Raw genomic sequence first — 18,842 nt, 5'->3', positions numbered from 1 at the left:
TCTCTGTTACGTGTTTTTTCGCAGTGGCATGCTGTTTGTCCCATCAAGCGTACCTAGGAGGGATAGAGCCTCCACAGGGACAATAGAGCTGAGTACTCTGTGCACTACGATTGAGAACTGGAGCAGTTGGCCTATTGATGTGAGAGTGTTGTGGTGTGAGTGAGAGAGAACCCTCTTGACCCTCTCTGGCTGCCCAATTAAGCCCTGAGTCCAACACTAACCAGGAAGGAAGTTATTTGCTGAATTAGTTTTCTATGGCCTCCTAAATAGGATACATTTTTCAAGCAGCAGAATGAGGCAGAAATACTCAGACGCCTGGATTATCCTGATAGGAAGGAGGGTTCTCTCTTTTCGTTTCAACCCATTACATGAGTTTGTCCACTGAGTCCCAAATGCCACCTTATTTCCTACATAGTGCACTACTTTTGACCAGAGCCCTATTGGGCCATGGTCAAAAGTAGTACACTACATAGGAAATAGGATGCCATTTGAGACAACAACAAAAAAGTGTTAGTTGGTGACTAATACAATTAAAAATCTCTTTAGAGCATCAATCAGTTTTTATGAAGACATTTTCAATCTGTGCCATCTCAGTATAGTTCACATTTCAATCTTCTCGAGTAAGAAACAGTAGACATACACTAAAAGTGAGCGCACTGTTGAATATATATACACTATATGTCTCCAGTGACAAAAAAAACATAAAAAGTAGGTAGAAAGGTATACAAAGATCAAAATAGTTTCCTTTGTTCAAAAACTTAAAATATAAATCAACACAATGTGTACATTTGGTTACAAACTAAGTTAATGTGTTTCACTATTGAATATGCCATATGGGTAAAGTGTTGTCTACAAGGCAAAGATAACTAAATATATACTGAAGGTAATTCTCTTTTTAAATATTATAGACTTATTCACAAGTAAATGTGAGGGGGTAAAGTCATACATTTTACAATCCAAAAACATCTCATTTTCAAAAATATTTTCTTTACATTGTTTAGTAATTTCATTTCATTCAACATCCTATTTCAGATAAACTCTTATGTACATAATCTACACACAAAAAATCCTTTGAGGAAATACTTCATAAGTGTAGTACATATTAAATAATACAGTTTGATAAATGTCTCCCCCTCCCACTTAATTTTCAATGGTGGTTTCTACTACATTCAGATGTGTGTCTAGTGTGTTACAATCTAACGAGTTGTGAAAACTGGGTAGTAAATCATTAGGGCACCAAATATTTACAGTATATGTCCAAGTAGTCTTCCCTTGTTTCAGTCCATTTTCTTCCGTTTGGTGCCTAATGAACAGGACCCTGGCACTATGTACTCCTCGTGCTTACGCCAGCAGTGACTGCGGCAATCCCAATGACCCCAAAATCGTGTGGTTCTAGCCCCAAAACTAAATCATTGAGATGTTCTATCATGTAATCAGGTTACAGCTAGGGATTATGGGTAATGCATTGCAAATACAGTAAATGCCTCGGTTAGTTTAGGTTCCGACTACTACTAGGAAGTACACAGACCAACATCTTTGCATTCTCTTACTACATGAATGTACATAAAAATATATTTCTCATCTCATAACTGGAACTAGTAATAAATGCTCTTAAATAGTATCATATTGCATGAAATTAGAAGCAGAAGAATAAATCAGATTGTCTTTGTTGTGCCTTACAAATACAACCACAGTAAAGACTGTAAGGCTTTGGGTTGGTCTTTATGGAACTTTCCAAAATAAATACAAACCTAAATATACATACATTACTCAGTATGCGGCCTTGCTCTTTCTGAGGTAGGGATTGGATTATTTTAAATGGTTTGCTAGCGAATGTGTTACTAAAACTATCATGGTGTCTGCTTTTACACAAACAAACTTCGACCCATCCATACTCATGTAAGTAAATAAATAATATATGCGTGTTGGGGGGGGTTCTTGCCTAATCTTTTGAGGAGGGTGTAAGTACTGTGCCTTACATGTCCTGTCTTGTGGGTCAACAGACAGGCTACTCACAGTCCACGAGACAAAACCAAAAACGAGAGGGAAAATTCAAAACAAATAAACAGAGCCAGAAATATAGCCTCTAGACACATACAGAGGTCCCCCATATACAGGAGCCTCTGGCCCCATCTCCTTTTTAGTACAGAGTCTCTGGGACATCACCAGTGTTAGGATTCCCGTCCATGGGCGAGGGAGTTAGTCGTGGTGGGGATGTTTGTTGGGTCACAGCCTTACTTCTCGAGTTCATTTACAGCAGCAGGTTGTCTCGGCCTCCCCCAATGTATGACTGTCCATCTCAGAGCATGGATGATGAGGGCTTGGATCGTTCACTGTCCTGTTCAGTCTTGGGGGGTTAAAAAAGAAAGAGCGAAAGAGAGAGAAGAGCATGTTAAGTATCATTGCATTACATAGCGCTTTGAGTCAATACAGACTGCAATTAGCTTAGAAATTCTTGGATTTCTTAGAAATATCTTATGTCAGTCAAGCTACCTCAAATTAGGGTTCTTAGTTTCCACTGCTACCACAAACAACTCTTATAGACCAAAAATCCCACAGTTATATCTGACATTTGGAGAGAGATAGATGTAAAACAGACTCCTGTTACCATTCATTCCATCCTCGGAGAGATTACAATGTTGAGCCTGTTTGTGTGTCACAACAACACACTCCGAATTATAGATGTAGGATCTAAATTTGATCAGTCTTTTGTTGCTGAGAAATTTCCTGCTCAACTATAATCCACATTTCCTGTTACTGTAGGATTATTCTCCTGCTCATATTAAGATCCTATATCTGTAGCTGTTGGGGTAAAAAAAAACTAGACAACCGGAACAGCAAGTGTGCGTCGTACGGCTCTCGCGCACACACAACTAGAGGGAGTCCAACCGCAACTGATTTGATTGTGCCGGGTTCAAACGTTCTGCACTGTGTTACAAAAAAAACCCACAGCGAGTGGCTGTGTGACTTGCACCCATCGTCTCCCTCTCCTCCCTGCTGGAGCGACCACCACATAACATCAACAGTGTTTATCGCGCTGTCCGTGTTGCTGAGGCTGCAATATAACGACAGCCATTTGTGACTGAAAAAGTCTGTTACCGAAATCCCTAATTTGTTTAGGAAAAACATTCTCTATTCCCTCAACCCTTGCTCTCTGTATATAACACATGTATGCATCGCATGCATGTGACCAATAGGGCCTGACCTATAGCATATCATAATCACATCAATAAATTCAACAAACCCCGAACACGTTAACACATGTGACACCACATGAGGACTTGACAAATGAACTCGAAAATGGGGGAATGTTTAGGTTGCTAAGGAGGTAAAGGGGTAGTCAGACGTTTGGAATAAATTTGACTAGTTATGGAAAATACAGGAGATTAAGAAAAATAAGTTAAGGAGCAAGCACTGAGTGCATATTATGTGTGCCAATTGCCAAACAGGTGCTGTTTGATTACAATACATTTTCTCTTGACTGTTTGGAACAATGTAAACAACACTAAATAAATTACAAGCATACCAGAGTCTTTTTTTTTGCCTTTATTACAGCAAAGTCTAAAATCAGTCGCAATCATTAGTGAATGCAATTTCCAAAATGTATGTTTATTTATTGTTTATGCTAATTATTCCAGAGTCACTTTGCTATTTTATTTTAAATCTAAAGGGTTGATTGCATTTTAAATCATGAATGACTTGTATGCTGTGTGATAACATGAATTAATTAATGATTGATACAGTATATAGTACCAGTAATGTAAGTATTGAAACATAGTACCATAACTTACTTTGGCCTAAGACTAAACACGATGCACTTAGGCCTACAGCTCGATGGTGGCTATACAAGGTTGCTATACTAAGCCAACTAATGATAATGACATTACTTGTTATAATAATGATTATCATAACAATAAGGAGATCAAGAAAAAGGAGGGTTATTATTATTATAGCTCAGTGGGGCGATGCGTTTGGGACGCCATCACGCCAAGCAAGCAGCAGCAGCTTTGTAGGGGCTGAGGATGGAGGAGGGGGGTTAGGAGTACTGCAGTAGGGAGATAAAGCACCAGCTGTGGAGCTCCTCTATGCCACCTGGGTCTTCCAGAAATGGGCCCGGCCAGCGATGATGGGGGCTTGGAGAGCAGAGCAGGAGAGCAGAGTGGCCCTGCAAACCGTATTACAGAGGGCACGGTTGGGGCAGAGTGCCTTGTACCTCACTGCAAAGGCTCTGATATGTTGCTGTTCAGTGATTGTACATCTCATAGACTGCTTATTCACATAATACACATGCCACTATGGTGGTCTTCGGCAGTTTACAATGCCGAAACTGAACTGCAGTGCAGCTAACAACTAAAGCAAATTTGTGAATGGTTTTGGAAGATAGTGTGTGTTAATGTGAGTCTAAGGCAGAGAGAGAGACAGAGAGTGTGACACCCTTTCATCCCACCTCCATAACGAGCAACCTGGACACGGCTGCGGTGTCTAATCCCCAGCCACACACGGTGTGTAATCTCATCTCTAACTCTAACCCTGGCTGCAGCTGCTGAGGCTAAATGTAAGGGAGTGCTGCCTGGCGACGCCTGCCGCGTTGGTTATCTGGCGCCGGGAACATCCTGGCCTAGTTTAGTCACCGTGTCACAGCGTCTGCACTGCAACCGCCACCTGCTGGAAACTCTGACGCAGCAGTGCGTGTGTTTGGAGGGGATGTTTGTGTGTGATACTAAACTGAGTGAGAAAGAGAGAAACATGAAAAGAGCGGTAGCACAGAGTAAGCAACAAAAAAAAACTACAAGTAAAGGAGAGAAAAGAACACCAAAAGAGGAAAGAGATATACATACATATATACATACATATATATATATACATATACATATATATATATATACATATACATATATACACATACATACAGTGGGGCAAAAAGGTATTTAGTCAGCCACCAATTGTGCAAGTTCTCCCAGAGCCACGTGTGCTACATGCTTGTGGTCCATCGGTAATGAGGTGGAGGTAGTGGGGATGGAGGAGGGGACAAAGGTGGGGGTTGACGGGGAGATAGTGGTGCATGGCAGGTGCATTATCCCCCTTCCTCCCGGATGCAGAGCCATCTGCCATCACTCAAGAAGAGTTTGCAGTTTTCACTGAGCGCCGCTCATAGGAGCGGCGTGTGTGTCCCCACGCCGCTCCACGTGTGTGTGTGTCCGCACACAAAAACACTCTGGGTGTTTACCCTCGTTGCTGCCAGCCATTAGGGCAAAACACCTGACGTCAAATCACAGAGAGTGATGTCAAATGAGAGAGAGGGGGATTGAAAAACAAGACAGACCTGATCAGATAAAAGGCTATTAGTCTCCAGAGAGGAAGAGACATCCCTAAAACCTCTGCCTGCCACTTCTACTAATCTCTGAACACCTTGTTCACCAATGATGAGCACCCAGATCATGGGGTTAGTTCACATTAGCACACTCTCAGGTCATTGTGATAGGATTTACATTACCTCTGTGTACTAATGTATGCTAAACAGAGTTGGTGCCCTCGTGCCCTGGCCTGCCGATAAGGTAGAAAGTGACCTCTCTATTTATGCAACCAACTGTCATCTGGATAATCATGTAAAATATCTATCCATCACCGCCGAGGCCCAAGTCCTTTGACTGATTGATAGTGACGGAGAGGGAAGTTCGGGAGTCTGTCTGAGGGGCGCCGTTTATCCGAAAACAACCCTGGGTTGGCATTCCAGGCAGGCGCACATGGTGTCGGAGGCTCTAAATACCTGGGATGGCTGAGTTGGTACTTTGTACCTAGCAAAACTGCCATGTCTCTCTCCCTCAATGTGTGACTTTGAAGTTAAAGATAGACACCGCATTAGGCCTCTGACTAGCAAGAAGTCACCGAAGATATGTGGACACCTGCTCGTCGAACATCTCATTCCAAAATCATGAGCAATAATATGGAGTTGGTTCCCCTTTTGTTGCTAGAACAGCCTCCACTCTTCTGGGAAGGCTTTCCACTAGATGTTGGAACATTGTTGAGTGGACTCGCTTCCATTCAGCCACAAGAGCATTAGTGAGGTCGGGCACTGATGTTGGGAAATTAGGCCTGGCTCACAGTCGGCGTTCCAATTCATCCCAAAACGTGTTTGATGGGGTTGTGCAGGCCAGTCAAGTTCTTCCACAAGTTATTTTTCCACATTTTGTTGTGTTATAGCATACATTTAAAATTGATTAAATTGAGATTTGGGGTCACTGGCCTATACCCAATAATGTCAAAATATAATTGTTTTTGGACATTTTTACCAATTAATAAAAGCTGAAATGTCTTGAGTCAACTTCATCCTCGTTGTTTCGGCAAAATGTGCATAAGAAGTCACATAAGTTGCATGGACTGTGAAATAATAGTGTTTAACATGATTTTTGAATGAATACCTCATCTCCACACATACAATTATATGTAAGGCCCCTCAGTCGAGCAGTGAATTTCAAAACATAGATTGAAACACAAAGAACAAGGAGGTTTTCCAATGCCTCCAACACCCAGTCACTACAAAGATACCTGCGCCCCTCCTAACTTGCCGTAGAGGAAGAAAACTACTCAGGGATTTCACCATGAGGCCAACGGTGACTTTAAAACAGTTACAGAGTTTAATGTCTGTGATAGGAGAAAACTGAGGATGGATTGTAGTTACTCCACAATACTAACCTAAATGACAGGGTGAAAAGAAGGACGCCTGCACAGAATACAAATATTTCAAAGCAGGCATCTTAAAGTTAAACTGCAAAAAAAAAGTGTCAAAGAAATTAACGTTATGTCCTGAATACAAAGTGTTATGTTTGGGGAAACCCAACACAATATATTCCAGAGTACTGCTCTTCATATTTTCAAGAATTCATAACATTATGGGTATGCTTATCTTTTTTTTTTATTTTTTTAAATTTATTTTATTTACCCCTTTTTCTCCCCAATTTCATGGTATCCAATTGTTTAGTAGCTACTATCTTGTCTCATCGCTATAACTCCCGTACAGGCTCGGGAGAGACGAAGGTTGAAAGTCATGCGTCCTCCGATACACAACCCAACCAAGCCGCACTGCTTCTTAACACAGCACCATCCAACCCGGAAGCCAGCCGCACCAATGTGTCGCAGGAAACACCGTACACCTGGCAACCTTGGTTAGCGCGCTCTGTGCCCGGCCCGCCACGGGAGTTGCTGGTGTGCGATGAGACAAGGATTTCCCTACCGGCCAAACCCTCCCTAACACGGACGACGCTAGGCCAATTGTGCGTCGCCCCTTGGACCTCCCGGTCGCGGCCGGTTGTCTCTGGTGGCACAGCTGGCACTGCAGTACAGCGCCCTTAACCACTGTGCCACCTGGGAGGCCTGGGTGGCATATGCTTATCATCAGCATGGACTAGGGAGTTTAGGATAATAATGTATGTTCAGTTGACCCATCCCTCCCAGCAGCCTTTGCAACACAGACAGGAATTCCGAACGTGACACCTCGTCATTACCTTGCGTCTAGTAAACAACGAGCTCACTTGTTATTCTGACCTGCGGAGCGACTAGTGACTAGCCAAATACATGAAAGACATTGGCGTGGACGCCTTCTCCAAGGGACCCGCACATGGATGAGGCCTCACACACAGAGAAACAGTCACATACGCTCTCGCTCTCTCTTTCAAACACACACACTGTTTGATAAAAGTGCAAGCAACAAAAAAAAACTCACCTGTCAACAAGTCTCCTGCACCTCAATGTTTACAAGGTACAATGAGTGAATGACTGCCAAAACACTGACTCCGTGTCCCTTGCCCCCGAGACTGGAACATTGGTTTGTTTATAGCTACCACAGGGACTATTCTGGGCCAGAAAACTGACAGTGACACCAGGACAGTCAGATGGACCTGGAATATGCCTTGGATGATTTAGTGACGCGTGTTTGGGGCTGCAGCATGTTTTATTGCCTGTCTGCTTTTCTGACTGAGGCATGGAAGGAACAGGCAGTGCCGAGGGCTGATGTGTCATAAAAACACTGACAAGATGCTCTAGCTTTCTTAGGCTGGATCCCTACTTTGAGTACAGCATTCTCACAGCACTTGCCTAAACATATCTCTGAAGGAGTTGCATACAAGCTCTGCAGGTGAGTATTTATGAATGAATAACGTGAAAAGTGTTATTACAGTAGATGTACAGTACCAGTCAAAAGTTTGGACACACCTGCTCATTCAAGGGTTTGTCTTTATTTTTACTATTTTCCACATTGTAGAATACTAGTGAGGACATCAAAACTATAAAATAACACATGGATTCATGTAGTAACCAATATATTTTACATTTGAGATTCTTCAAAGTAGCCACCCTATGCCTTGATGACAGCTTTGCACACTCTTGGCATTCTCTCAACCAGCTTCATGAGGTAGTCACCTGGAATGCATTTAAATTAAAACATGTGCCTTGTTAAAAGTTCATTTTGCGGAATTTCTTTCTTTCTAAATGCATTTGAGGCAATCAGTTGTGTTGTGATAAGTTAGGAGGGTATACAGAAGATTGCCCTATTTGGTAAAAGACCAAGTCCATATAATGACAAGAACAGCTCAAATAAGCAAAGAGAAACGACAGTTCATCATTACCTTAAGACATGAAGGTCAGTCAATACGGAAAACTGAAACTGGCTCTCACGAGGACCGCCACAGGAAAGGAAGACCCAGAGTTACCTCTGCTGCAGAGGATACTTCATTCGAGTTAACTGCACCTCAGATTACAGCCCAAATAAATGCTTCAGAGTTCAAGTAACAGACACATCAACATCAACTGTTCAGAGGAGATTACGTGAATCAGGCCTTCATGGTTGAATTGCTGCAAAGAAACCATTACTAAAGGACACCAATAAAAAAGAAGAAGGGACTTGCTGGGGTCAAGAAACACGAGCAATGGACATTAGACCGATGGAAATCTGTCCTTTGGTCTGATAAGTTCATATTTGCGATTTTTGTTCCAACCACTGTGTCTTTGTGAGATGCAGAGTAGGTGAATGGATGATCTCCGCATGTGTGGTTCTGAAGAAGGTTAAACCAAGGCCTTATACCGTTTAAAGGGTTAATAAATGATGTTATGATAAACTGTAAGGTCTCCTCTTCAGGAGACCTCTGTGTGTGTGTTAAAACCTGTTTTGAGTGTTGTGACCTTCAGACACTATCAGAAGGCGTCTACATTCAGACTCCTCCTGTCTGGATCCCACCGTGGTTATCTGGTTTCCCCGAGAACACATAGCTAGCTGCCTTAGACCTAATGAAACCAACCAACTGTCAGAAGATGCTTACACTCGTTCACATTGTTATGACTCCATACTTGTGGTGAAACACCACGTGACACGTGACTGGGTACCACCATAAGCTTCATAAAAATGTAGCTTGTGAAATTAAGAACGCAATGTTCTTTATCTCCTAATGTATTGCACAAGCAGGTATTTACTTAAAAAGTAGCTACAAATATTCACTTTTTTTTTATTCCAAGAAATTGTTTAAACAGTATTGACGGTAATGAAAAACCATCCTGTGGCTATTTACAAATACCCTGGTATATATATAGTATACCCAAGCCTAAAGGTGATGCCATTGCGCAATGTATTAAACATGTAATGCAATGATAATTGCTATAAAAACGTGCTTCTCAATAGGAGATCAATGTAAGTTTAATGTAAACAAGCCATTATATCGACATTAATCTATATTGACATTATTTAAACATTATTGACATTATTCAAGGCCGCCACAGCAAATAATCTCAACGTGTCCATTTCGAAAGATGTTTTTTATTATCTCGTCTATCACAATACACTTGGCAGAATAGCAAGCTGAACAGTAGTAGGAGGGGGCCTATGCTGTACTAACTGAAATAACATTCATTCTTAATTATCTCATTGTCAGTACTTCATTCAGGTTTTCCTCTCACGCAATATAAATCCCCTTATTGTTGTTGACAGTGACAGCACCCTCCAGTATAAATGAGTGAAGCCATAAACTAAAATGTCCATGATCACCATAGAGTTGGACACATTTTTCACCCCAAACATGCCATCAAAGTCTCATAGTCTCTAAGGCAGCCAGTCAACAAGCATTTAAATTATTTTCTACCCATTTCTAAAAATGTGTTGATTTAATTATCATGTTTCTTCATATAAAGGATGGACAAAGTTGTTTTCAGCAACATTGCCTTAAGTATATGACAACTGCAGACCTTTAACCCTACCTTTACAAACTCTGACCAGCCATGAAATGGGCAGTTAAAACACACACACACACACACACACACACACAAACAGGAGCATCACTCACCTTTGACAGTGGTTGCCGCCTCCTTGAACCCCAAACAGACGTACGGCGTGACGTGTAATCCATGGAGGGCTCCCTTGCAGCTGGTGGCCGGCTTAAAGCTGACCGTGGGCAGGTCTTCGCAACAAGGTCCCTCCAGGTCCTTGTCCCGGTTCTCCATTAGGTTCAGGGCAATATAGTTCAGTCCATTCTGGAAGCCTGCAGAGGTCTTTCTACTCATGGGGCTGTCACACACCTCGTCTGAGCCCTCGCTGCTCTGCATCGACAGGTTCTCCCCCGAGCTATGGCGTTTGGCATTCCCATGGGCGAACGAGGGGAACACAGGGGTGACGGTAGCCGTAGAGGAGAAGGTTTCGGAGCTGTGCCGCCGGCGCCCATTGGGGTCGGCCCGGATCACCTTTAGCGGCCCTGTCAGGATCCACGGGGTTGACGGCGCCAAGGAGGAACACCCCAATGCCGACAGGGAGGCCCTGCTCACCCAGGGATAGCCTCTTCTCTCCGGCACTGGGGCTGAAGATAATAAACAGAGTTAATATGTATTACAGTACATGGTCTATTACAAAACATCCATAGATAGATGCGATATAGAAAATATTTTATACTTATCATGAACTCAATCCACTTGAACTTAATACACTTACAAACACAACATAAAGTGCTTGCCGTGCCAGGGGAATCTTAATCCTATTCATAGTTTGAGATGCTTTTCTATAACTAGACAAATAACTTTGCTGAATAATGTATTCATAACTGACATTATGGCTAGAGTACTGAGTGTACCTTGCTGAGGTCTGAGGGACGAACTGGGGAGGCATGTTGGCCATTCCAAGTCCAAACGTCATCTCGGTGTACTCATCCTTGCCTCTCTGGGGGCACTTGGATTCCCTCTTCGATCGGAGATGGTACACTGCCTCCCCATCCAGACAAGGGCACAGGGATGATTCAGGGACCGTGACCAACCGTCCAGCAGGGGTGTCTCTGGCCTTGGGTGAGTGCGAGACGATGTGGTGCAGGTTCACGTAGTCGGAGAGAGGGGACCTCGGCTGGCTGCCGATGGAGCCCAGAGCCCAAACTCTTGGCTCTCATTGGATGCTGACGGCGAGGAGTACTTGGTGCTCTCACTGAAGTTTATGTTGATATACTCGCCCGGGCTCCTGGGTTCCCCGGGCAAGAGGTGCTCGTTCATGCTGGGCAGGATCCTAAAGCTGTCGAGAGACAGCCGGTTGGGTCGCCCCATCCTCCCCCAGTGGGACGTCAGGCTCTCAGTCCCCCGGCTCTGTCTGATGGCCGAGGGCACCGAGGAGTTGAGCGTGGCCGCATTGGTCATCACTGAGAAGTAGTCATCTGACTCCCCACCTAGCGACTGATGGCCTTGAGGGCTCATCAGGACGTACTGGTCATCAGTGTTCCCCACCTCCTTGGAAGTCTGGTGGAGTTTGGTGGGGCGTGGCAGGGAGTCGGCAGAGTAGATGGAAGGCTCACCACCCGGAAGTTGCTCCAGGAAGTAGTCTGGGGGGATCTGCGAGGTGGTGTAAGCAGCGTTGCTAGGGGACATGTTCATGTAGGTCGAGCGGCTCTCAGGGCTTTCAATGGACGACTTGGAGCTGCACCACATCCTCATGTAGCCACTGTCCTCCAAGGAGCCTCCGCTGCTGGGTGAGTTGGTCCGGTAGCCACCCCCGTCCTGGTGGATTTGGGCCCAGGGATTGATGATCTGCTTGGGAGCCGAGACACACATGGGGCTCATGGGCATGTAAGCGTCTGCCTTGCTGTTGTTTTTGTTGGATTCGGGGTAGGACACCTTTGGGGAGGCAGAGATGGAGCTGTTTCTGGAGTGGTGCTCACTGTTGGTGTGGTGGGCAGCCCACAATAGGGTGTACTCATCCAACGAGGCAGACGACAGCTGGCCGGGCACCCTCTGTTGGCGTGGTGTGGTGAGAGAGTATGTCCTCTTCCTGTACGCCTTCTCCAATGTCAGGCCCTCCTCCTGGCACGCCCGCTGTTGGTCATTCGTCCTGTCCATAATCATGTAGGTCGTTGGCCTCCCAGGAGGGGGGAGTGCTGGAGAGGGAGTCGTGGGTGTCACTCCTGGTGAGGGGTAGGAACCTGGAGGTGTCGCCTGGGCTGGAGCTGTACTCGTCGCATAGCATGAAGCTTGCGTCACTGAGGGAACCTGAGATGGAGGCACTGCAGCTGAAGGGGCGGTGGACAGTATCAGGGGTGGGGAGGGTCCCACTCATGGGAGAGAGGCAGATGGAACTGCAACCTGGGGGGAGTTGGAGACGGGCAAGGAGCGGCTGTGCTGGAGGCTGGACTCCAGTATCTGGCAGATGCACCCGCTGGAGAGTGTATTTGACCGGCTCAGGGGGATCCGGTTGGAGAGGGGACTGGTGGGACTCCCGCTCATAGATATTGACATAGACACTGGCCTGACCATGCTGCCATCCCCCCCATTAGCAGTCCTTATCCGATAGGATGTGAATTTGCTCATTGGGGATGTGGCCACTATGCTGTTTGTTTTCGACCTCCTCACTAACCCTGTCTGACTTGGGGGAAGATTGTTCAAGTTGCGTCTTGTGGGCACTGAAATGGGGTTGGTTCTAGCCAACTGACTCTTGTTGCGAGGTCTGAATTCGGACAGCTCTTTCATGGCTTTCATTGCCTCTAGGATGGTTTCGTGGATGTTTTGCGCAACCACCGAGTCGTCAGCCTGCATCCAGAGCTCACCGGGGCCTGTGACAGCCGACCTACCAACCTCGATGAAGAAAAAGCTGTCAGAGTGGCCACATCTCCGGATATTCATGTAAACTGACAGCCACAACCTCCGAATTCAGTTTCACAAAGCTGATAGTCCGACTGGATAAACACCGCCTAAACACCCCTATTAAATGTTTTGTTTGACCCAGTCCTCTGGATTTCAAATTAACTTGCCATACCTCCTTGTAAAAGGCAGTGATCATACCGTAATTCGCCTCCTCGAAACTGAAAAGAGAGTTAGACGCAGGGCTGTCATAGACTTTCCCCTCTTCCCCTCTTTCCCCTCTTCCATATCCGACAACACTCGAAACCAGCTCTCCTGCTCCTGCTCATTTTCGGCTGCCACTGCAAAGTATTCCTCCTCGGTGTAAAAGGCGATGAGGTGTTTGTGCTTAGAGTCAGCTCGCTTGTTTATGCAAAGATATGAGTCCAGCAGTATCACCCTTTTAGCAGCCGACTTATTTTTCCACTTCTTCTCGCTCTCGTAGTATTCCAGCCGGGCAGGAAAGCTCTCGCTGGGTTCTCGCAACATAAAAAACGTCTGTGTCCATGCTTCTGTTTCTTTAGATATCCACATTTCTTAATGTTATTACTGTTATTGGTCACATTAGACAACATCTGTCCTCCACTCGTTGGAGGACTCGCCATTCTAATGCGCACGCTTCACTTATTTTAGAGAAGTTGTTTGTGCTATTTCCCAAAGTACCGAAAAAACGATTGTAAATCCGCTTTACTTATTCCATTACCCGAGACAGGTATTTCCTCCCGCTGTCTGCAACAGTTAAGCACCAAATAACACCACCGTGAATGCGCTGGAAAGAAAAACAACATGTGACATTATTACATCCAGTTCTGGCTTGCAGTAAAAAGTAGAAGAAAACTACACAGTCATAAAAGGCGGCGCAACCTTAGAATGGCGTGCCTGTCAATCCAGCCAATTCTGCCCAACTCATTGGTGGAATGAACGAACAGCTGGTAAACGGGACCCGACTCATAGCAACCATAGCCATCCCTTCTGTTCTTTTAAACCCGACTCCTATATTACCCGTTTTTCCTTTCCATGTACATATAGTACAGCAGACATCACTGTAACGTAGGGTAAATGTACCAAAATAGCCAATTAACGCCTCCTTCCGCTACATTGTAACGATGTAATAACCGAGTAAGTGTCCAAATGCAGGCGTTCTACATAAGCAGAAATAGGCTAGATGTTGCCTCTTGCGTTGCACTCTGATCATTTTGGCAGAGACGCGCATAGCCTTCAGAATCGGTGCATACTATAGAGGATTACATTTTTTAAATATTTTTTTGCTGTGGAAATACAATAGACCTACCCTGTATAATGTGGTAAACTGTGAATGTTGATTCTTTATCAAATGCGCAATATGTAGCTGAGCACTATTCGCATTGTTGTGAGACTGCAGTGCATGTCATGGAGCGTCGCAATCGCTAAATAAGCATCGCCCTACTTTTAAATAACCGTGCGTTATGATATATTTTGCACGCTTGGGTATCCCTCTCCCTGTCCAGCAGAGAACTGCGTATACGACCTCTATATTCTTTCTGCTTTCTACTCATGGTTCATCAACAAACCTGCAATTTAAAGCATTTGATCTCCCAGATGGAACTGTGATAATTGTGTTTCCATGCACATTGATAGTTTTTCAACAAAATCATTTTAATCGCTTGTCATACTGTGGGAATTACGTTTAGGTTGGAGGGTGGCTATTTACATCGTGATGGTGATGACATGGATGAGATGTGTTTTTGGGGGTTCTATTTACTTGGTGCGTCAGGAGCTTCTATTGCACGTAAAAGCCTGAAATGCTGCCACCGTCTGGCTATTTTGATATAACTTTATTTCTCGCATGAAAAATAGTAATAGTCTCACCAGACACTTCCAGTCTGGGGATGTTACATACAGGCCTACTGGAGCAACTCGACTAGATATAATACAATTTATTTCATTTCATGTACTTAATCGACCCCTTAGCCCTATTCTGTTTTCTCTAAAATACAAATCTGCATGCACAGTTGACCTCTCAGCTAACACAACATTCTCAGTCATGGATAAATGATGCGCCCTACTCCCATTTGGTGTGTAGGCTATGCGTCATCAACACACTTGTTATTTATTGTACTGTAAAAACAAGTGCTTAATATAGGCTAACCTAAGCTCATGGTCCCTGCATAGAAAAACACCTCTGGTTGTAAAGCTACTGCTTTATTGATTTGTCTTATGGTGCATTTCCATACAGAATTTACACAAAAGGCTCTTTTCTACAGAAAAATACTTTTCTGTTTCCATCTATGTGGGCTGGCATTCGTATCTCACTGGGCCATGGCTCTAGGGGACTTGCTCTCACTTGGGGCCACTGGCACTTTTCAGCTGTCCTTTACATAACAATGGCTAAATTCAACATCTTCTCACAAAGCAACTGTTTGGATTATGCAGAGGTTGTTGATTCTGCTCCTCATTGCCGAGGCGGCAGGGTAGCCTAGTGGTTAGAGCGTTGGACTAGTAACCGGAAGGTTGCTAGTTCAAATCCCCAAGCTGACAAGGTACATGTTGAAAATAAGAATTTGTTCTTAACTGACTTGCCTAGTTAAATAAAGATAAAATAAATAGCCCAAAGGCTGGCAGATTATGATATTGAGTGGTTTCTTCTTACATTCCAAAGGGAGTGCAGGCAGCCGGCTATGCATTCGTACCCCCGTGGACTGGTTTGGACATTTAATAGTCTCCAATCAGGCTGCAAAGGTGTTGGTTTTCTCCTTAACTAAATTGTATGGTGAGAACGTGAGAAAATAAATGGGGAAAATATGCATACTTTCTTTATGAAACACCATTTTCCACACCCATGCTAGAGTGGCTAATGCCTAGGAATGCTAGTCTCGGATGTTCCGTATAGCATTCACCCAATCAGGTTGAAGCAGCGCCCCTGGCTGAACACAGGGCGCAACATCAGGAAGTAGCATTAGCCACTCCGGCCTTGGGCTATGCTCTTCACAAGTCTACACTTGTCAGCCATAGCTATGGAAACCCAATTTTCGCTAGTATAACATAAGGGTGTAAACACTAGAGTATCACTGGTGTTACAGTCGAAAAGCAGCATTAGTGTCTTTACAATAAGCAGAGGAGCAAATATCTGCCAACTCTTGGATCATCCAGCCAATTGTGGGCCACAATGCTAAATACTACCTACATTTGATTTGTCTTGTCCTGCTCTCTGAACTTTAATGTCACAGCCTCCCTCCACCCCCAACCCTCTAACAGTCATATGAAACCCCACTCAACACCCCATTTAACCCTCCTGTCCTCCAGGCTCAGCTGCCCTGATTGGTTTCATAAGCTTTCAAAAAACACACACGTCAGAACAGATTAAATACAATCCCCAGGGGTGTTGTTCTCTGGTGTTATTGTTTATGGCATTGTGTTTGTGATCCTTGTGACGTTTGACTATTTGCCTATTTTTCTGTTTTTGATTAAAGTGTTGATTCAGAGGTTTAAGCTTGACCACAACATGTGTTCTTGGTACTAACCACCACCTCTTATCAGACAAGAAAACATAGTGTACTGAAGAGAGGGCTTTATAGCTACGATACTGGTAATCACCAAGAGAACCCTGGCCTGGCTTGGCCTTTCTGAGACAAACAGAAAACACACTTTTGTGTCATTGTTTTTGGTGGGAATTGTTGTTGTTATTAACCATTAACAGTGACTTAAACCATTTGTATTGGTTATTTAGGAAATGGTTAAAATCCACAAACTGAAAAAGTCAATCTTGGGCCTCCCGAGTGGCGCAGCGGTCTAAGGCACTGCAGTGCTTGAGGCGTCTCTATAGTCCGGTTTAGGGGAGGGTTTGACCAGCCGGGATGTCCTTGTCCCATCGCACTTTAGCGACTCCTGTGGCGGGCCGGGCGCATTCACTCTGACACAGTTGCCAGTTGATGCAGCTGGCTTCCAGGTTAGGTGAGCAGTGTGTCAAGAAGCAGTGTGGCTTGGCGGGGTCGTGGCGCATTGGCTCTCGACCTTTGCCTCTCCTGTGCCCTTACAGGAGTTGTAGCGGATGGGACAAGACTGTAATTACCAATTTGGGAGAAAAGGGGGTAAAAAAGTAAATGTTGACTCACAGCAAGCTGTAAATACATACATGTTTACAGAGAACGCACGTCGCTCACTGTATAGTACAGCGTTCTAGAAGAAACAGAATGTACGCACTCTCTCCCTCGCTCCCTCAATGCTCTCTTACCCTGTTTCGCTCTCTTTAACGGTAATGTTTTTCTGTTTCTGTTGTTTATGTCCCTCCTTCAACCCCCTCACTATCTAGCCTATAATCAAAAACCTTTCCACAAAAGTAGTGCTATGGTATTTTACTAGTCCTGTACGAGCCCTGTTGGCACTCCCACCCCCAAACATCTTCGCACAGCTATGTTTCTGTCTCTCTGTTTTTGTCGCTCGATGAAATCCCTCACCCTCTATATTCACGTGTTCTCTCCATATATGTGATAAATGTTTTATGATTCAAACATATATTTTTGTCTAGCAAATGTATTTCTGTTTCTTTGTTTTTGTCCTTCGTTCAACCCCCTCACCCTCTTTATTCATGTGTTCTTTCCATATACAGTACCACACCTACTCATTCAAGGGTTTTTCTTTATTTTTACTTTTTTCCCCATTGTAGAAAAAAACTATGAAATAACACTTATGTAATCATGTACTAAACAAAAAAGTGTGAAACAAATCTAAATATATTTTATATTTTAGGTTCTTAAAAGTTAGCACCTTGAGCCTTGATGTCAGCTTTGCACACTCTTGGCATTCTCTCAACCAGCTTCACCTGGAATGCTTTTCCAACACTTTTTGAAGGAGTTCCCACATATGCTGAGCACTTGTTGGCTGCTTTTCCTTCACTCTGCGGTCACACTCATCCCAAACCATCTCAATTGGGTTGAGGTCGGGTGATTGTGGAGGCCATGTGATCTGATATATGTATATTATTTAACCTTTATTTAACTAGGCAAGTCAGTTAAAAACAGATTCTTATTTTACAACCCAGGCCAAACCCTCCCCTAACCCAGATGATACCGGGTGCCAATTGTGCGGCGTACTATGGGACTCCAGTTCACGGCCGGTTGTGATACAGCCCAGGATCAGAACAGGTTCTGTATTGACGCCTCCAGCACTGAGATGCAGTGCCTTGGACTGCTGCGCCACTTGGGAGCCAACACTCCATCACATTTTTTCATGGTCAAATAGCCCTTACACAGCCTGGATGTGTGTTGGGTCATGGTCCTGTTGGAAAACAAATGATCGTCCCACTAAGTGCAAACCAGATGGGATGGCATACTGCTGCAGAATTCTGTGGTAGCCATGCTGGTTAAGTGTGCCTTGAATTATAAATAAATCACTGACAGAGTCTTTAATTTTATTAAACTTTAAACTAGGCAAGTGAGTTAAGAACAAATCCTTATTTACATTGACGGCGTAACCCGACCAAAACCATTACCCGGACGACGCTGGGCCAATTGTGCGCTGCCATCATGGGACTCCCAATCGCGGCCAGTTTTGATGCCTTAGTCCACGGTGTTAATTTAATCTCAAATAGACAGCACAACAGAAATTGTACATCCAGAGAGCATCAAACATGATTTAGAGCTTGTTTATGGAAAAGTGCTTATTTCTGTATTGCAATGTTGCAACTTGCTGAAAACTGTCCACAATGTTCATTTCATCTCAAATATACAGCACAGCATAGATTG

General features: G+C 44.2%; 1 pseudogene; it reads right to left on the bottom strand.

Moving 5' to 3' along the window:
• Positions 1–541: 541 nt before the first annotated feature.
• Positions 542–17,598, bottom strand: LOC118363980 (insulin receptor substrate 2-like; annotated as a pseudogene).
• Between the last annotated feature and the right edge of the window lie 1,244 nt (positions 17,599–18,842).

The sequence above is a fragment of the Oncorhynchus keta genome, chromosome 30 (genome assembly GCF_023373465.1).
Source record: "Oncorhynchus keta strain PuntledgeMale-10-30-2019 chromosome 30, Oket_V2, whole genome shotgun sequence".
In the NCBI taxonomy this organism is placed as follows: domain Eukaryota; kingdom Metazoa; phylum Chordata; class Actinopteri; order Salmoniformes; family Salmonidae; genus Oncorhynchus; species Oncorhynchus keta.
Note: the sequence above shows the minus strand (reverse complement) of the source record. Positions and strands in the feature narration are given on the sequence as shown.